This window comes from Desmodus rotundus, chromosome 7 (genome assembly GCF_022682495.2).
Source record: "Desmodus rotundus isolate HL8 chromosome 7, HLdesRot8A.1, whole genome shotgun sequence".
Classification (NCBI taxonomy): domain Eukaryota; kingdom Metazoa; phylum Chordata; class Mammalia; order Chiroptera; family Phyllostomidae; genus Desmodus; species Desmodus rotundus.
The window spans coordinates 50,572,575-50,591,312 of record NC_071393.1 but is presented as its reverse complement, the minus strand read 5'-3'; the positions used below and the strand labels follow the sequence as shown (position 1 = coordinate 50,591,312).

Here is an 18,738-nt window from a genome sequence, read left to right as displayed (position 1 = left end):
GCTTTCCAGGGATTCATTCCCACTCTCTTCCTCAAAGTTCAAAACCTGGCTGGGAAAGGGAGGTCCTGAATCTTGGAACATTACAAAAGTGTGAAACACTGGCTGCACACATTGTGTTAAAAAGAAAATAAATAAGAGGAGATATTGGAGATACTGTATATTCAAATATACATATTTATCAAGTACCAAGCATGTATAAGGTGTTTTCTGGGCACCATGGAGGATACAAGAATAATTAACGCAATAGTTGCTACCACCATAGATAGATCTTAAATTCTAGCCAAAAGGAAAGAAATAAACACAATTAGCTCTAAGGGGAGGTATCGACTGACATAGTAGGAAAAGGAACATGTAAAATGAAGACTGAACAGTAGGTTTGGAGGCAACATAGCAGAATCAAGGGTGGCTTTATTGAGTAGGATCTAAGCAGGCCATGAAGAATGAAATGAAGAGTATCCTGGCAGCTGACGATGGAGGAGGGAGGTAATAAGCAATAAGCAATAGGGAAGCACTGAAAGATTTGGGGCAGAAATAAACAGCTAGTAGAGCCACAATTTAGGAAGAAAAACCTGGCAGCTGTAAGACGGATTGGAAGTGGAGGCGGGCAGGGAAGCTGAGGGTGGTATGTGTGGTGGGGACGGTGGTAATGGCAGGAAGAAGAGTTATAAACCGGGAACAATGGAGGAGGAGAAAAGTGTTAAGGGGCTGAATGAGTGCAGTGCCAGGATCAAGGAACTGAGCAAATCAGTGTGAGAAATGGGAAGCTGATTTAATGGGATGTGGTGACTGGTTGGACGTGGAACACAGAAGGAGGCATAAGGTAAAGAAAATGCCGAGTTTGCTGGCTAGGATGACTGAGTGGTTTCATTACCAAACATGGTGATGTGACAAATATATAGCGTTGGAGGGACACCAAAGTGCAGATGCTCAGCAGGGAATGAGGAAGACAGATTTGTGTTCAGGAGAGAGGACGAGATCAATTTTGGAGTTGATCTCTTAGAATTGAAAACTGACCAATTTACTGATTCAGAAAATATTACATAACTAATAAAGGAAAGGTTTTCCCTAGAAGAATTAAACTTGAAGTACAATAAATTGTAACATGTGCTTAAATAAACCCAATTGGATCATCAAATAAGCTTTAAAGATCAAAGGAAACTAAATGTAGAAATGAACTGAAAATTCATAGGAGAAAGAGGAAAGGAAATAGCATGAGAAATTTATTTACAGGATGAAAGTTGGGAGTCTGGGGCAGAAGGAGAACGCAGTTCAGCAAATCGAATTGTGAGGACAAAGTCAAATGTGGTGCTGAAGTTAGCTAAGCACAGGTAAGCCTCTGGGACGACCCTATTCACATTAGCGTCTAAGGCTGCATATGAGCGGGGGAAAGAGCAACATATTAATAACAGGATTTGCCAAACTCCGAAAGAGTTGAGTGGAAGTGAAATAAAAGGACACTTGGGATGGGCTCACCAGAAATATTTGTTTGAAAGATAGAAGGAGATTTGTTTTTCCAGTGTTACGTAAACTAATCACCAGTATTTAAACTTTACTGACTCTTAGTAATCCCAACTTCTAGAATGACTTAGACGTACACAGACGTGCTCCTGCATTGTTTCCACACAAAGTCAGCGACTGCCTTTTCTTGTTAGAAACATGAGTCACTCTTTCTCTTAACTATCCCCTCCACTCCTCCCTTGTTATTTGCTAATATAATTCTGAAAGAGTGGCGTGTACAGACCTTCGTTTTGACAACTCTTCTGCATTTGAGAACTTGTCTTTAAAAGCTGTAGGCACATGTATTAGTTCTTTTTTTTCTAATAACTTCAGGAGGCTACTGACTATTCTGAAAGCTTATACTTCCTCAGCCTCCAAATACTTTGCTATGAAAAATTACATGCCCTACAAAACTGGGCCATTTTGAAGTCTAATTTTGCAAGAATATGAACAGACATAGCTGCATAAAGTTTAAATTGAATGGCGCTGGCGTAGTTTGGCCATCTGACACACAGAAGCAATCCAGTGTGCATGCCTGCCGGCAATTTTGCCCCATCGCGGTCTGTGCAGGTCAGAGGTGGAACCCGGGTGAGGGCGTGAGCGAATGCGGACTACGTGGGCAGGCACAGGGTGCTCTGCAGTGCGCTTCAGTGTGTACCAGTCTCTGTGTGGCAGTTCAATCACATGACTATTTTGGTGGCAGTTTAACAACATGACTATTTTTTTTTCTTTTGCCAACAATCAATGGCAAAGATGAGAATAAATCTTTAAATGTGATGATTATTACACCACATTTAAGTGACAGGTATGAACCTGGTGGTTCTTTAGCCTAAAGCTATAATATTTATATCAATGAAATTTTTAAAAATTCCAATAACTGTATCTGAGTAATATTCTCTAGGGATATTATAAAGTTAATGCAGAGTTGAATAGGTAAAACAGGAAACCAGGTATGTAATAAAAGGAAATCAAACTTGGACCTGTGATAAAAAAAAGAAATAATAATAGTGCCCCAAATTTCAGCAAGGAAATAATCAAGCTGGATCCTCTGACATCTTGACCTGCTAATGATGCAATAATGATGATGATGATGAAGATGATGATGATTGTTATTTTAAATGCACTTTCTTGGCACATATTATCTCATTTAATCCTCACAACAATCCTAAAAGGAAGAAATTTTAATTATCTCCATTTTGCAGATGAGGAAATTGAAGCTTCCCAGAACTCTTGACAGGCCATATAAGACCAGGCAGAAGAAACAAAGACATACGTGAAGAACTTGCCTGATGGCATCAAAGAAGAAACACCTACAAAAGAAAGATGCTGGAGGATGAGGAAGTACAGCAGATGACTAAATGCTCTATTGCAATGAAATATATCCATTGAACATCTAATATGAAACAAGAAAAATGTAAGGAAGACATTTTTTCTTCCAACACACTAACACTCCATCTAGAATATAAAGTTGAAAAAGAATTTTTTTGTATATTGCGCTGTTTAAAAAGGTAACAGTGGTTCAATGGGTATAAATTTAAAAGAACACATACATTAAAGTTTTACAAACCCAACTGTCAAAAATATACTTTTAAGATGGTCTTTTTGGCTGAGGAAGCACCTGGAAAATGCTTTGTAGTTCAGCTATTTTCCCAATAATCTTATTTAGTCCATGGCATGTACATATCCAGTGTCCAAACCCTGAGATACCCAGACAGACAGTACTACTGTCTCCTCTTTGGCAACACTAGGAGAACCCAACAGGTGACAAATGGGAGGAAACCTGGGGACCATGGTCAATACCATTGGGGCGATCAAGTAACAGTCACAGGAGGAAGAATCAAAGTTCAAGACACCCTGCAGAAGTAGAGTCACAGGAAGAAACAAACTAAAATGAGAGTTGCAGAGAAAACATCTGTGGGCAGTGCTACTGTTGGGGGAGGCAGCCCCTCAGGCAGGCCCTCGCCAGGCAGCGTCTGTCCGTGTAAACCAACACCTCAGCCATGGGAGTTTTTGCTCCAGATCAAAAGGACAGCAGCAATGCCATCTGCTGTTTGCTTAGAAAAATGGTAAGAGCAGATGTTTCCATGTGCTGACCTGCCATCCCTTGACTAAGAGGCCACTTGAAAAATAATCATGAAATAGCACAGGAGAACATCTGCACAGTGTACAGCAGACCACCAATCGTGCAGCACAGGAGAGAAGGAACACGCAATGAGCCCACGAAATAACTGTAGACAGGTCCCCAACAAGGGGTGGGGCTCCGTCCTGCACATGTCATATGAGAACATATAAAGGTGAGACCAGCACTGGGCACGGAGTGGACCTGAGTAATCCCCCGTGGACCTGAGTAGTATCAGTGGGCAAACCCTAACCTATTTCAAATATCTTCACAAGGCTCATAGCTACACATTCACTTCTTAGACTTTTCTCTGTTGTTGCCTATAATATTATTTGATTTTGTTTAACCCATACTTTAGGCATCACTGAAATTAAATGATTAGCGGTACCTGAAGGACAAGCCGTGGCTTGCAGATTAAAAAAACTCAAATGCAAAGTGCCTGTGCAATGTGGGGTCAGGATATGGCAAGAGGATTTGCATCTCACCTCTCCTGCTCCCCCAAGCTTCAGGAGGACCTCACCCCTAGGGTGAGGCCGTTTCAAACTCGGGCTCTTAGGAATTGCTGAGTCACTCACCAGGCACCAGCGGGACAGCAGAGGCTCATTCTCAGAAGGAACCAAGTTTCATTTAGGATTTGCACCTCAGGCGTGCTCCCCTTGCTTTGCTGCCACACCTGCCACTCTGTGCGAGTTCATCCTCCTGCCTTGAGAGCCTTGTATGAAAAGTACTTCCTGCCTCCCTGCTGAATGCAACTCCTTGGGCCCCATTTCCCACCAGTTAATCATCACCGCAGCCTCTCAAGTGCTTTCTCCGCCAGAACACATGTACTCAGGAGTAAATGTTACTCAGAATTTTTCAGAATCATTAGTTTTCCCTTTGTGCACATGGAGGACAAAATGTTTACATGGCCTCTATTTCCTCTTAAACCTTTACACTTTCATATTTGAGTTTGCTTTCAAGGCACTAATTTTTTTCTAACTTGATTTAATCACTTGGTCCATGCTCTGTTCATTTATTTTCTGATCTAGGGATCCACTCTCTGATCTATCCTCAACAGTCTGGCCCTGGTTTTGAAATTTGGTGGGAAAGGGTGTGGTGGTGGCTGGCTCACTTTTAAACAAACACTTCCTTTCTTTACCTTTTACTGATCAGAGAGGAAAGACTCGGTTTTACTTTCTTTGCTTTGCAGACCCACTGGCACATAGTAAATGCCCAAGTGTTTTAAATAAGTAATTTTAAAAAGATTTTCAGGAGAGTTCTTACTGAAAATGTCTGCTATATCATAAAACCACCAGAAATAATACAGATTTTTCCTAAAAAATAAAACACAAGCACTGGTGGGGATCTTGTCTTGAGCTCTGGACTAACTGCCACTGGTTGGTCCCAAACTCTTGATGAAACAGAATGGTTGTTGCTACCTTTCCTCTCACAGCAAGACAGCCTTTGGAGGAAGATGTTACAACATAATGAATTTCTGTATGTTCTAACGTAAGTGGAGTCTTTTAATAAAGTTTCTCTTTTTTAAAGACTTTATTTATTTATTTTTAGACAGAGGGGAAGGGAGGGAGAAAGAGGGAGAGAAACATCAATGTGTGGTTGCCTCTCGCGTCCCCTACTGGGGACTTGGCCTGCAATCCAGGCATGTGCCCTGACTGGGAATCAAATTGCTACCCTTTGGTTCACAGGCTTGCACTCAATCCACTGAGCCACACCAGCCAGGGCTAAAGTTTGTTTTCTTATATCTCCTCATGATATAGCACAGTATATGACACTATTATTTACATCACACACCATTCTCAAAGAGAGACAGACGATACTACTTAAAAGATAAGGATATTATTTTCAAAGCAGATACACACTTTGTTTCCTTAAAAGTTGTGGTCTGGTTAAGACAAGTACAAAACATTAGCATTCTCTTTTCACATGGCACTTTAAGGAATTCTTTTGAATATGTCCTCAGAGATTTCCCTTCCCTTTTCTTTCTCTTTCTTCCTCTCCCTCCCTCCCTCCCTCCCTTCCTTCCTTCCTTCCTCTTCCTTTCTTCCTTTCCACATTCACTTCACTGGTCACAGAGTTTTTTGAAAATTTATTTAAATTTTGTAAAACAAATCCAAATATCACTTGGAGGCAACCATGGGAAATAACATGACAAAGCTGAATGTCTTTTGGTTAAAATCAAGGTGTGGTTATAAAGTACCTCATTTATACGAGCAATTAGTTGTTTGCTTCTGTGACTCAAACTGGATCTAAGGGTATAGCAAAAATGTTTTGAGCAATAGCAGAACCACTGCAACACTTCAAAACGCCAATTTTAATGGATACTATTTATCTGTATATATAAATTCCATTTCACGATGATACTCATGCCTCAATGTAGAATGTAAAATCTAATCTAATATACAGTTATAAAATATATATCCACAGACTTTTAGCATGCCCTAGAGTGTTATGATTATTTGATTTGGAAGATTGAGTTTTGCATATTGTACATTATTTCCTAGTTAGACTTGGTTATTCTCAACTAGGTAGAAAATCAATGTCCTCTTCCCCAAAGAGATGATGTCAGTGTTTAAGCCATTCACTGTCCATCAGTCTGGCCCATTGCTAGGATCAGTGTGTGGTTAGCTAACTTTGATCACTGCTATCAAGGAGCTACTCTCAGTCTTCCAAGGACAGTTTACTGTAAGACAACAATATGCTGTAACAGGTTAGGCATCATGTTGCTGGTGCTTGCCAAACCCAAGTATTTGCCAAGTACCTGGTTCTTCAAGGTACTCAAAGTAGAATGTGAGGTCTTTTCTTGCAGAGCATATATTACTATGTAATATTATTTTACATATAGTAATATATATATATTACAGTAGTGAGCCAACATTTTTGATAAAAATTATTATAGAAGACCGGGAAGTAATCTAAACAACCAGCCAAGGTAGTACTTTTAAAAATTTGGTTACAATTCCAAAAGAACCTATGCACCCCAATGTTCATAGCACAATTTACAATAGCCAAGTACTGGAGGCAACCTAAGTGCCCATCAGCAAATGAGTGGATCCAAAAACTATGGTACATTTACACAATGGAATTCTATGCAGCAGAAAGAAGGAGCTTATACCCTTTGCAGCAGTATGGATGGAACTGGAGAGCATTATGCTAAGTGAAATAAGCCAGACAGTGAGGGACAAATACCATATGATCTCACCTTTAACTGGAACATAATCAACAAAAGAAAAAAGCAAACAAAATATAACCAGAGACATTGAAGTTAAGAACAATCTAACAATAGCCAGAGAGGAGTGGTGAGGGGACAGTGAGGAGAGGGGATTATAGGAACTACTATAAAGGACACAAGGACAAAATCCAGGGGGAGGGTGGAGGTGGGGGAGGGAGGGGGGTTCGGCTGGGGTAGGGTGGAGGGATAGGGAGAAAAAGCATCCAACTGTAATTGAATAACAATAAAAATTAAAAAAAATAAAAATAAAAATTTGGTTACACTGTTTAAAGATAATCTTCTAATTGATTAAGTAAATAGTTGAACATGGAGAAAAACCCAGGCCCTCAAAACCTTTTTGTAAAACGTTAGTGTGCAAATTAAATATGGTGCTCTCATCTCCACTTTCAACTTGCACAGAGAGATCTGCGGACACAGAGCCCAACGAGCTCCTAGGCCGCAAAGACTCATTAGAGGGAAACATAAATTCCTAATCTGCTGCCTGGAAACTAATTCTTTTGCAATTAAACAATAACATTTCCTTAAAAATAATTAGCCCCTCTAAAGCCCTGGAGGGCAGGGACAGTGTATCCTCTGAGTACATCTGCAGACCAAGTCCAGTGCTTTAACTCAATATTAGTTCTCTGTAGGGCGGTCCTAAGGGCATTGACATTTTGTTTCTGGCTTGCAGGATGAGACCAGCACAGAAGAAAAGGTTGTTCTCTACAGTGTGTGTACGTGATAAAGCATAGGCTGGGTAGATACAATGACAAACAACTATTAGAAAAACACTGAACTGAGTATTTGCTCTACATGATACCCAACAGGCTGATTTATTAATTTATTCTTTGCTATTTCGCTGAACTGAATGATTGTTTTGGTGCCGTGCAAACAACAGAAGACTTTCTGCTGGTCACCCCTGCCAGTCTGTGCCCTCTGGAGTATGACCGTAGTGATCCTGTACAGTCACATATTCTGAAAACTGTTTGCAAAATATGGACAATGTCTGTTATTGTCAACATTATGTGGCCTTATTACGTATAAGCAGCAGTAAAAGTTCAGCACCAAACTGAACTTCAGAACTGATTTTAGAATCCTTTAAACTCATTTGTAAAGAATTCATGCCATGAAGAAATTGTTATAAGAATACACCATCACAGAGAGGGTGACTCATTTAGGAATTAGAACTATTCCTTGTGCATTATTCATAGTATCATTCTCGGAGTGAACACTCCTTAGTGAGTAAACTCTCCTTGTATAAAAATAGTAAAATATTACTCAAACATTATAACACAGAGACCCAATTTTCATCCTGTTAAGCTTGCATACACGAAACAAAGAGCAAAATTCTTCTCAAACATTCCTGATAAGACCATTTTTCCTTCTTGAAGTATAAAGTGTGTTTCTTAAAGTTCCTTTGGTAAATGGAAAGACCTACTTGTTTTAATTTGCTACAGTTGCATAACAAAAGGCTCCAGACTGCGTGGTTTGAGCAACAGAAATGTATTTTTTTCACAGCCCTGGAGGTTAAAAGTCCAAGACCAAGGTACTGACGGGGCTGAATTCTTCTGAAGCCTTACACTCTGGTTTGCACACGGCCGTGCTCTACCTGCTCTGCCCTCACACGGCTGTCCTCCAGGCGCAGAGGCACCCCTGGTTCTTAATCTCTTATTCTAATAAGGACGTTAGACAGTTTGGATTAGGGCCCACCCAAATGGTCTCGTTTTAACTTAATTACTTCTTAAAGGTCCTATTTCCAAATACATTCACATACTGAGGTACTGGGGTTAGGGCTTTAATATATGAATGTTGGGAGTAAACAAGTCGGTCCGTAATACTACTACAGATAAACTCTGTTTTCACGTGAATATATCTTTACTTCATTCTCATTATTAAAATAAAGTTTTGCAAAAAAGAAAACATTTTGTTCAGAAAAAAAAGGAAAACCCAAAAAATAAATAAATAAATAAATAAAGTTTTGCTGGTTACAAAATTCTAAGTTGACAGCATAGTATGAATGTTATTCCACAGTTTTCTGGCTTTCCCTGTTGCTATTTAAAAGTATGCTCATTTCCAACTTCCATTCCGTTTCAGACAATTTGTCTCTTCTCTTTGGCTGTTTCTTCTCTTTGTCTTTGGTATTCTGCAGTTTTATTATGATATATCTATGTATAGACTTCTAAAAATTTCTGCCTGGTTTACGGTGGCACTACCTTTATTTGTGAAGTTACATTTTTCACCTGTTTTAAACATCAGCTATTTCTCTTTAATACTGCTGTTTCCCTATTACATCATCTGGACCTGCTAACGGACATATAGTGGACCTTTATATGACATTCTCCATGTTTCTTATTTCTCAATTCTATTTTTAATCTCTTTTTTATCCCCTTGAGCCACACTTTGATAATTTCTTTAGGTCCTTCCAATTCACTAATATTATCTCCAACTCTGTGACCTTTTGTCTGGCTTGCACATTGATGTTTTAACATCAACTTTTTAACTTTCACTTTTACAAATGTAATTCTTTTTCTAACCTGAACAGTACTTTTTAAAAAGTATCTTGATCCCTGTGCACATTTTATTTTTCAACTTTTATTTAAATATTTTATAACAGTTTTTAAAATTTTACCTTATAGTTCAAATATATAAACCTTCATAAGTTTAAGTCTCTTGTTTTTTGTTTCTAATGGCTCTTGTTCCTTACTTGATGATATTTTAAAATTACTTAATGATTTTTTACAAATGTTTTATTTTGAAATAAAATCACACTGAGAAGAACAGCAAGAATTAGAATTTTCCTATACCCCTCCCCTACAGATCCCAAAATTTTCTCCAGATGTCTCAGTTTCGTACTTTATAGCGAGAATACTATCAAGATCACACAATGCTCTTAGTTCTTACGTCTCTTTAGTCTCAAACAGTTCTTTACTCCTTCCGTAATCTTCATGATGTTATCATTTTTAAGATTACAGGTCAGTGACTTTTGGAGAACGCTTGTCAATCTGGATTTTTATAATGCTTCTTCATGTTAATATTCAAATTCTAAAACTATGAAGGTGTTACCTCAGGGAAATATGGGAGGTAGACATTGTCAAACTTGAGCATATATTGCTATTTCTTTTTTTTTAAGATTGCTTCTAGAGAGAGAGAGACAGTGTGGGAGGGCATTGAATTTCTTCCACTTATATACACACTCACTGGCTGATCCTTGTATGTGGCTGACTGAGGCTCAAACCTGTAACCTTAGGGTAGCAGGACAAGGCTCTAACCAACTTGGCCAGGGCCATATTACTATTTCTTGACTGAATTATTGCTAAATGGTTGCTATAATTTTCTAAATATATTACCTCTTATACGTTTAATAGTAACCATTCTACTATAGAGCTTTCTCTTATCTCTGTGTATGTATTTGTTTATTTATCAGTGAGATTCATAGATTCTTATTTAATTCAATGTGATAGAATCCATTAGTACTTTCATCTTAATGATCAAATTGTCCCAGATTTGGCCAATTAGAGCCCCTTCAGACTACTTTATATATCCTGTTCCCATGTCCCCACCATTCATTGAGTATATCCTTACTTTCTGGTATAAAATACTCCAAGCTTATCTTATACCATCCCTGCCTCAACCCTTGAAATCAAGCCATTTCTCCAAAGAGCTCTAAGTATTTCTTAGTGAAGAATCATAATTAAAAATAAAGATCTAGGTACTAGGTGTGCTCAGTGTGCACTGAGATCTCTCGGGAACGCTCCAGTGGACAGAACAACAAAACACAAGCCTGCAGGTGCATACATGCATGTCCATAGATACACAATTTTACACTTGTATTTATTTCTATATCTACATATATTGAAAGCCATAAATTCACCCAGTATCTGCAGTTTAATCCAGTGCCACAAGGTACATTCCATATTTTTCTCTTTTCATACTAGGAACATCCATCTCCAAAAATGAGAACTATTATTCCCATTATCCTTAATCCATTCACTTATTTTCTCAACCCGCCTGTCTGTAACCAACGTCCTGACCCTGCTGGGCCTCCACCCTACTTGGCAGATCCTGATGAACTCATATTTAATTGGACTCAATCTGTGAGAATCCTGAAGGTCCACAGTGAGGTCACTTTCCTATTGGGGATTTGGGTTTCCTTCTACCAGGAGCCTAAGGCATAACTAGTATGAGATAATGTAAAGCCCCCTACAGAGCATCCTGGTTCATTCAGAAGTTTCAGGTTCGCAACCTCATAATACAGCAAGTTTCCATCTCTGTCTCCCGATCCCATCATTTACTGCTCTCCTTTCTGATTTCAGTTCTCTGGTGATTAAGGGAGGAATTTTGTGGAGAGTGGGTGTTTGGTTTCTTTGTTTTTGTTTTTTTTTTTTGGTTTTATTTTGTTTTTGTGTTATTTGATTTTTGTTTGTTTTGTTTTTGGCTGCTCTTTGTGTTTTATTCCTTTGCTTTTTAACACTGAAGACTTTCATTGGCTTCTAATTCATCCAGAAATAGTTGCACTAAATAGTGGATACTTTCAGAATATCTAATCAGCCATACCTTGCCTTTATATGTCCATATGCTTATCGATTTGATGTTTCCCGATATCACAAAACTATTAATGCCCTTGAAACACCGTGGGAATCTCTGTGATAGCCTGGTTTCAAGGCAGAAAAAAACGTCAGACTAGAGAAATTACTGGGCAACACTTCTATTCTGTTCTTATCAGAAAATAGGAATTCTTTATAACAAGGTTGTGATAAGAATAAGTCTTTTAAAAAATCTTAAAGATAAAAAGGTCTTTAACATTCCTTTGATTCACTTTCCTAATTTAAACATGGGGAAAATGTAGCCCAGAAAGAAAGGCTTTCTATCAAGTCAAAGGCATTTTGGGGGGCTTGCTTAGATTTATTTAGAACTCAGGTGTCTGGTCTACTACCCCTAATATAGTTCTGCCCAGTCTTCTTTTTCTAACCAAACTCTATGATTCTTTATTCCTGAGCATGTTTTAATGTTTAAAATAATACACTATCATTTTAGAAAAAGAATAAATGCATAAAAAGTATAAAGAAACTGTATTTATAATCCTAATACCTGGAGATACTACTGTTAACATCTTGGGAGTTTTTAATGCTTACATCCTTTATTTTCATAGCTGAGATCATACCATATATTTTGGTGTCTTTTTTTTCATATAATATCATTAATATTTCCTCACTTCATTAAAAACTCTTCATAAGCATTATTTTTGATGCTACATACTATTTCATCATATGGATGTACTTAAGTATAGTGAACTATTCACCTTCACTAAATATTTAGATTGTTCCCTTTTTTCCAACTATTCATAATGTTCCAAAGAATATTATTTTTTATTTAATGCTAGTCCACACTAATGATTATTCTCTAAAAACAGATTCTTAGAAGTAGAAGTACTATGTCAAAAAATGTGAATGTAATTAAGATTCCTGATACATAGTGCCAAATGACTTCCCGGAAAGACAGTAACAATTTACGTTACTTCCAGGTGGGATAAGAGAGCTGGTCTTACCACGTCCTTACTATGGTTCTTCCACTTGGGTTTGACCATTCTCAAGTATTCTCTTTCATTATGTTCCTAAAGTTTCAACCTAAAGGGCTCTGGAATTCTGAAATGAAGACTGGGGATACCATGGCCAGCCCTCCAGCTAGATGGGTCTGTGTAAGAATGACCGCAGGAGCCCTTGAAAAGCCCAGTTTATGCAGAATGGCCCTTCTATCCCTCCCTGTGACAACATAGGTTTGTGGGGAAGATCAGAGGCTCATGATTTAGACATAACAGTAATGTTCCATTCCTGTTATCTGTGTAATCTTGGGTAAGAGAGGTAAGCCTCACTGAGACTTATTTTCCTTATCCATAAAATAGAATTTTGATGCCTATCTGATTAAAAGGATTAAATATAAAATTGCCTGATTTTCTTATTCCCTAATTAGTCCTTCTGACCATGCTTGAATATCTACCCTTAAGACAATTTTTTTTTCCCTTAAGACAATTTTATGACCTAGATAAAACAGGATATGCTTTTCCCACAGGTCACAGTTAGTATACATGCCCTCCTACCCTTTATCTGACTGGTGAGTTGATATATTGGGTACTTGTTTGTTTGCAACGTGTGAAAGTATGAAGCTTTCAAAGGACCCTCCTAGGGAAGTGAGTATCCAGGACGCAAAAGCAAAATGGGAAGTTTTCATAAGCTATTTCATCGCCTGCCAATTAGTCAGATCAGGTTGTTCTATCTAGGAACACAGCAGGGCTTGGCAGTGATTTAACTGTGTACTGTAATGTCACCCCTGGTTGTACATCTACTGTTTAAAAGCTTTTTAAAAGCTTCACCCAGACCTACTGAATTGGAACCTCTGTGGGATGGGGCCCAGGTATCTAATTTTTAAAGCTCCCGAGTTGATTCTGATTCACTGCCAAGGTTGAGATTTAATGGATAACATGATTCACAGATTCTGGAATGTAAAAGCTGGAAATGGTCATCTAAACCTTTAATTAAACACCCCTGATTTATAGATTAGGAACTAAGGCCTACCGAGGTTCAATTACGTACGAACCATCACACAGTTTGGCTAAAATAGGACGAAAACCTAGAACTCTAGCACACTGCCAGAGTGTCTTCAAGAAGCATGTGAGACAGAAGACAAATGTCCCCAAAATGTAAAACTCAGGTTTTCTCAAAAGCAATTACTGCCATTTGGCACAGGGTCTTTACTGCTCTCACTTTCAAATGATCATATTTCATATTGTATGTATATGCAGGACGAAGAAATTAGATCTCCATTTTCACCTGGACAAAGGGCCAAAAAATATTTGCTTTGCCATTTGCTCTCCCTGGGAAGTGAGCAACTGCGGCTGCAAGGCAGAGCCTTTGTTGTCCTTGGTACAATGGCCTCTTGACATTTTCGGTTTTCAGAACGGTCTGCATGTGCGCGAATCAGGGTTTAGATGTTGTCAGAAAGGTTCTCCATGGGCTGCCACTTCCAAAACACTTCTTAATTTGTAAAATGTAATTATTATTACTATTACCAAGAACTTTATAATGACCCCTTTTCTTAACATATACCGTTTCTCCTCTGGATATCAAGGGCAGGAGGGGTGAAGGGTCACAGCTGCTTGGGTACACAATAGTGGAGGTAGGATGATATCAAAACTTTGGGTAGGAAAAGGACTTAACCCAACCAATTTTTTACAGTTTAATTTTGACTATGGACGGCCTGCTAATAACTTTTAATCACATTATTTATGAATTCTTAATTGAGACTTTATTTAAACTTTTAAAAAGTTTCCAGGAAAAAAAAAAATACCTAACCATACAAAAATGCTTGGCTAATTTTTATTCATTTGGGGCCATGCTGGGAAGTGCCGGGTCTTAAAATATAGCTTAAAGGCTCCGAGTTCACAGCTGATGCGTTCTTAACATTTATAGTGATCCTAGAGACCCTCAGCATCTAGTGCTACAGTTCCTTCTCTCAGTGTTTTTCTTGGATTGGATTTACAGCCAACTGGTTGTAATTGACCCTCTATAGGGACAAGTTAGGATATGAACGTATGATTTTCTTTTTTTAAAAAAAAGAGAGAGCAGGAGAGAGTGACCAAGAAAAAAAAAATCACCATTGATATTTATCTTAAACTTCCTTCATTTCCAGCGTCTCTGGCAGCAAGTCAAGCTGCTGTCATGAAGTCGAACTCTCAGTAAAAGCTCCCTAGCAAGAGCAGGCAGTGCTGAATGCAGACCCACAGCGAGAGCGCACAACGGAAAAGACAAGCATTTGCTGTCCTTTAGGGCGCACACAGCACCTGAGTCTTTCCACAGAAGTAGGGTGTTCCCCTTGAGATGCGGGCTGACATTTCCACACAGGGAAATTAATCACAAGAGTCTAAGGACAAACGGGGACAGGGGGACAAATCTCTCTTGGCTCTTCAAGACAAGCAAAGGCTTATCAATATACACAGGCGCACCATTCCTGTCCCCCTCCCCGCTCGGCCCCAAACACACTGTCCCCATCTCTCCCCATGGAACTGGTCCCCGCTCTCTCTGTGGAACCCATCTATGGGTTCCCCTGACTTCCTCATTTAGTTGGCCCCAACCTAAAGAAAGAAAAGCAAAGGTTTCACCTACCAAACGAAAATCTGAAATTCCTTTTCATTTAATCTACCATGGTTGGTTTTAAGGAGAGGAAAAAAAGAAATAGAAATAATTCTGTATGGGTTGCATGCGATGCTTATAAATTTATACCCCAAAGAAACTTGTGCTGCCTTGCCTATTATACAAATTACCAAGTACTGATTTGTAAGAATCTTACTTTAAGAATCTAAAATCCGACATGTCCCTAGCTCTTCAAACTACAGTCATGGGCTTGGAGTTCCTACCCACCATGTGCTAGGAAATACAATGCAAACCATTCTGTTCAACAGCTTCCGGTTCCCCCTTGAAATGAAAGCTAAAAAGTTAACTACGAGTGAAGCCTGTTTCATGTTAAAGTCCTAATAGTGTAAATAGTCAAAGGGAGCACTTTTAGTGTTTAGCAGTGAAAGAATATCACATACCCGAGTGCTTCACCTGGGGATGAGCAGGGAGCCCTACAAAACTGTTGACCACAATGGGAGACGGCCTATCTGCCCACTTGCTGAATAACGCTGACGGACTGGTAACAGTGGCCACCTGATGCAGGGCTGCAGCTCATCTTGGTTTTGGCTCCTCGAGCTTCACACCAGCCTTACATTCTGCCAGACTGAAGCAGACGAGAGGTGGCCTTGGCCCATGACATTCAATACTTATAAACTTGGCTGCTGGATAGAGAAGGGCCTGTGGCAGCAGACCCTGGGCAGCACTGACTTCAAAAAGCATTTCTTAAGTACTGTGCTCTGTTATGAGAACCCTTGCCCTCTGGTGATAATAGGAGCTGAGAATTTTTCAGTGCTTCACTGTGCTAAGGTTTTACCAGCATTGTGTTACTAATTCCTCACAACTAGGAGGGAGATAATATCATTATTCCCATTTTATACACAAAGAAAATTAGGTTTGAAAAAGTTAAGTAACGTGTCAGAGATCACACAGCTAGTAGCAGAGCCCAAATTAAAAGCCAGGCCTACCTGATTCCAAAATCCATGCCCTTAACCACACAGTACAAAGCCAATGGTCTCTTCAATGCTGCTGTCTCCCAACCTGGGCTGTTCACACTGCTTCCGCTGTAACAGCAGGTACACAGACGGAGAAGAGGGCCACCCCCAGAGAGGCAGAGCAATGAGCTGCTTTGGGGCTGTTTCAGTACCATCAGTGCCTTGCACTCAGTATACCTTCAATGAGACCTATGTTTGTCCTGATGAGACCCTGATGAAAGTCAGGGGACATATCACATTTCTATGGAGGTGATGTAGTAGTCTGATGTTCTATCAGTAGCTTCTCTTTTTCTCATTTAGGAGGAGCTCAAGCTATTTTCTTCTTCATATAAAGCAATAGCAAAATAATATTAATGATTTATTAGGTGTCTGTATGTGTGAGGCCTTGGGCTGGGCACTTTGCAACTTTGCTAGAGCATCAGTAACTACATCATCTGCAAGAATTTGACCACTTATGGGTGGACCCGTGTACCTTCCCGATGGATAAAACCCCTGTGTTGACATGTCGGAGAGGTCATATCACTACCTGAACCCCCAGGATATTGAGAATAGCACTGTACCTTGGACACTTGTTCTGAGAAAGGAGGCTTTTTACATCTGGCTCAAGCCCTGAGTCAGCAACTGGATACATATACTCGAGGTATACTAAGGAGAAATTATTAACCATGCAAACAAGCCCCAAATGGCTTTTCTGATTATTTGCTAGCATGCAGGTGGCTTGGCGAAGAGGACTGCAATTCTAGAATGTTAGTTTTTGTAGTATGAGAAAATCATAACTTTTTTTTTCCAGGAACTTGTTTTGCCACAGATTTAAAGCAGTAATTTGTTACAGGCAAGACATTTATAGGGGCTGCGTTATCGAAGCTAGAATCATCAAGAAATTCTATCAGAAGACACAATGTTTAAGTATAGGTCTAATTACTGCAATCATTTCTTTTTTGTTTCCTTTGCAGAGATCCACTTAATCCCATCTCTTAGTGTGGGCACAAGCTGACAGTTGCATGACAAGGAATGTTTCCCTTTGTAAAAAACCCACTTCCTTTCTGTGTAGTTTTAGCCTAATTGAAATGTTTCCTATTAAGCTCAATCAAGGCAGCAATTATCTAATTACTCACTTATGCTTTTCCAGCCAAAAATTTGCCTAAGCTGGTATATTGGAATGAGAGAGCGCATATTTATTATTGCTTTAACATTTTCCTGTTTGGCTTTAGACAATAATCATAAACATTCACTTTGAGCTCACCAGAATATATCTGATTAATTCTGCTATTTTCTATAAAATTGTATCACTGTAAGCTACAGCCCAGTGCCAAACATAGCCCTGCCAACGAAATGTGCTTTAAAAGGCTTGTGGTTACGCTACAGGAATGGTGTCATTGGAGAAGGGTAATAAGGAAAGAGGCTAGTGAAAAGAAATTACAAACATATATTCAATCATTTCAAAGCCACGAGTTTTATGGCTTTACAAAATAAAAAGTAAGTAACTTAGATTCAATTGAGAAAATAATTTTTATATGACTTCTTTAAAGAAACATGTATCCTGCATGTCTGGATTTTCTCTTGATGCAAATCCCTTAGGTCTCGAGATGATCACAACCAGTCAACAACACAGGTGGTCCACACTTTTTAGGTATAAATTAGAGACATATATCATTAAAACCAGAATTAATTTTGGAGTTAGTGACCCTATGAGGTCATTCCTGATTGATTCAGTTTTGATTGAGGTTGTACCAAGCACACCAGACAAATTGGGTATGAGGGATTGATATTTTCATTTCCAGACAATAAATTTTATTGTTGTTTTCATCATAAATGTTAACTAATATGAGACTAATACAGCTCTCTTCACGGAAAAAGATTCCCAGAAAATCTGTACTTCAGGGTGAATTTACAAGGAGAGAATGCAACACTTCATCAACCCCCCAAATGTGGCCACTTCGCAATCTTTCACCTAAATTTACCATGAACCCAGAAAATGACCACACTCAATGAGAACGGCAACAACAAGTGTACAAGGAAAACATTCTTTTTACTGCAAGGAGATGAGAGTTTTGCATTGCACTGGCAAAGAGAAGAGCTTTCTTCTACTTACTCATAACGATGCATCAGCCACAAACAGCATTAGTAATCTCAGAGATAAAAGTTTTCTACAAAGAAGACACTTCACTTTCTAATAACTGATTTGCTTCAGGTACACCCTGAGTGACCAGACAGGGAGTCGGAGAGATTTCATACCCAAAACCATGCTGTATTATCTGCTTCACAGTTTGATAAGATGTCTAGAAAGAAATGCATTATATCCTAAAGGTGGTCCCAAAGATTCTGCATTCTGCTATGTTTGTGTAGTCCCTTTGGGAGAGGAAGTCAAGAACAAAAGGTAGAGAGAAGAGGAGATGAATCAAATTCTTTGTGACAATTGGAGAAAATGAAGTAATCAGACATTTCTCTTTCACTGGTCCTTACTTAAGAACTTGGAAGTTGTGAAGTGCATTCAATAAAACGGCTGGAAAATAAATCTTATTTATGCAGGAGACCATTCACTAAGGAAGACAAATGAGTCTCAACATTCTGTCTGCAGTGTGACACATCCTCGTTCTCTGCTAAGCAGCTTTACATGCACTGGGGGTGGGGACTAAATCCACTTTACCATTGCTGAGGGGGAGCCTGGGGCAGTAGGTGAAGCTATCATCAACCAAGAACAAACAAAGACCAGCAGTATCATTCTTCTGTCTGGATCTGGCCTCAGCTGACCCTGAG

At 39.0% G+C, this 18,738-nt stretch overlaps 1 protein-coding gene across 4 annotated transcripts in view; it reads right to left on the bottom strand.

Moving 5' to 3' along the window:
• SLC25A21 (solute carrier family 25 member 21) overlaps nucleotides 1-18,738 on the bottom strand; it is a 460,856-nt gene that overhangs the window by 277,936 nt on the left and 164,182 nt on the right. The window contains exon 1 of one of the 4 annotated variants that reach the window (XM_053929134.2): nucleotides 4,192-4,342. The exons of 1 other annotated variant lie outside the window; for it this stretch is intronic. The gene's annotated coding sequence lies outside the window, so the exon portion shown is untranslated. Of the gene's footprint in view, nucleotides 1-4,191; nucleotides 4,343-18,738 lie in introns of those variants that run through there. 2 more of the 4 variants (XM_045187975.3, XM_045187983.3) reach the window with 2 other exon arrangements.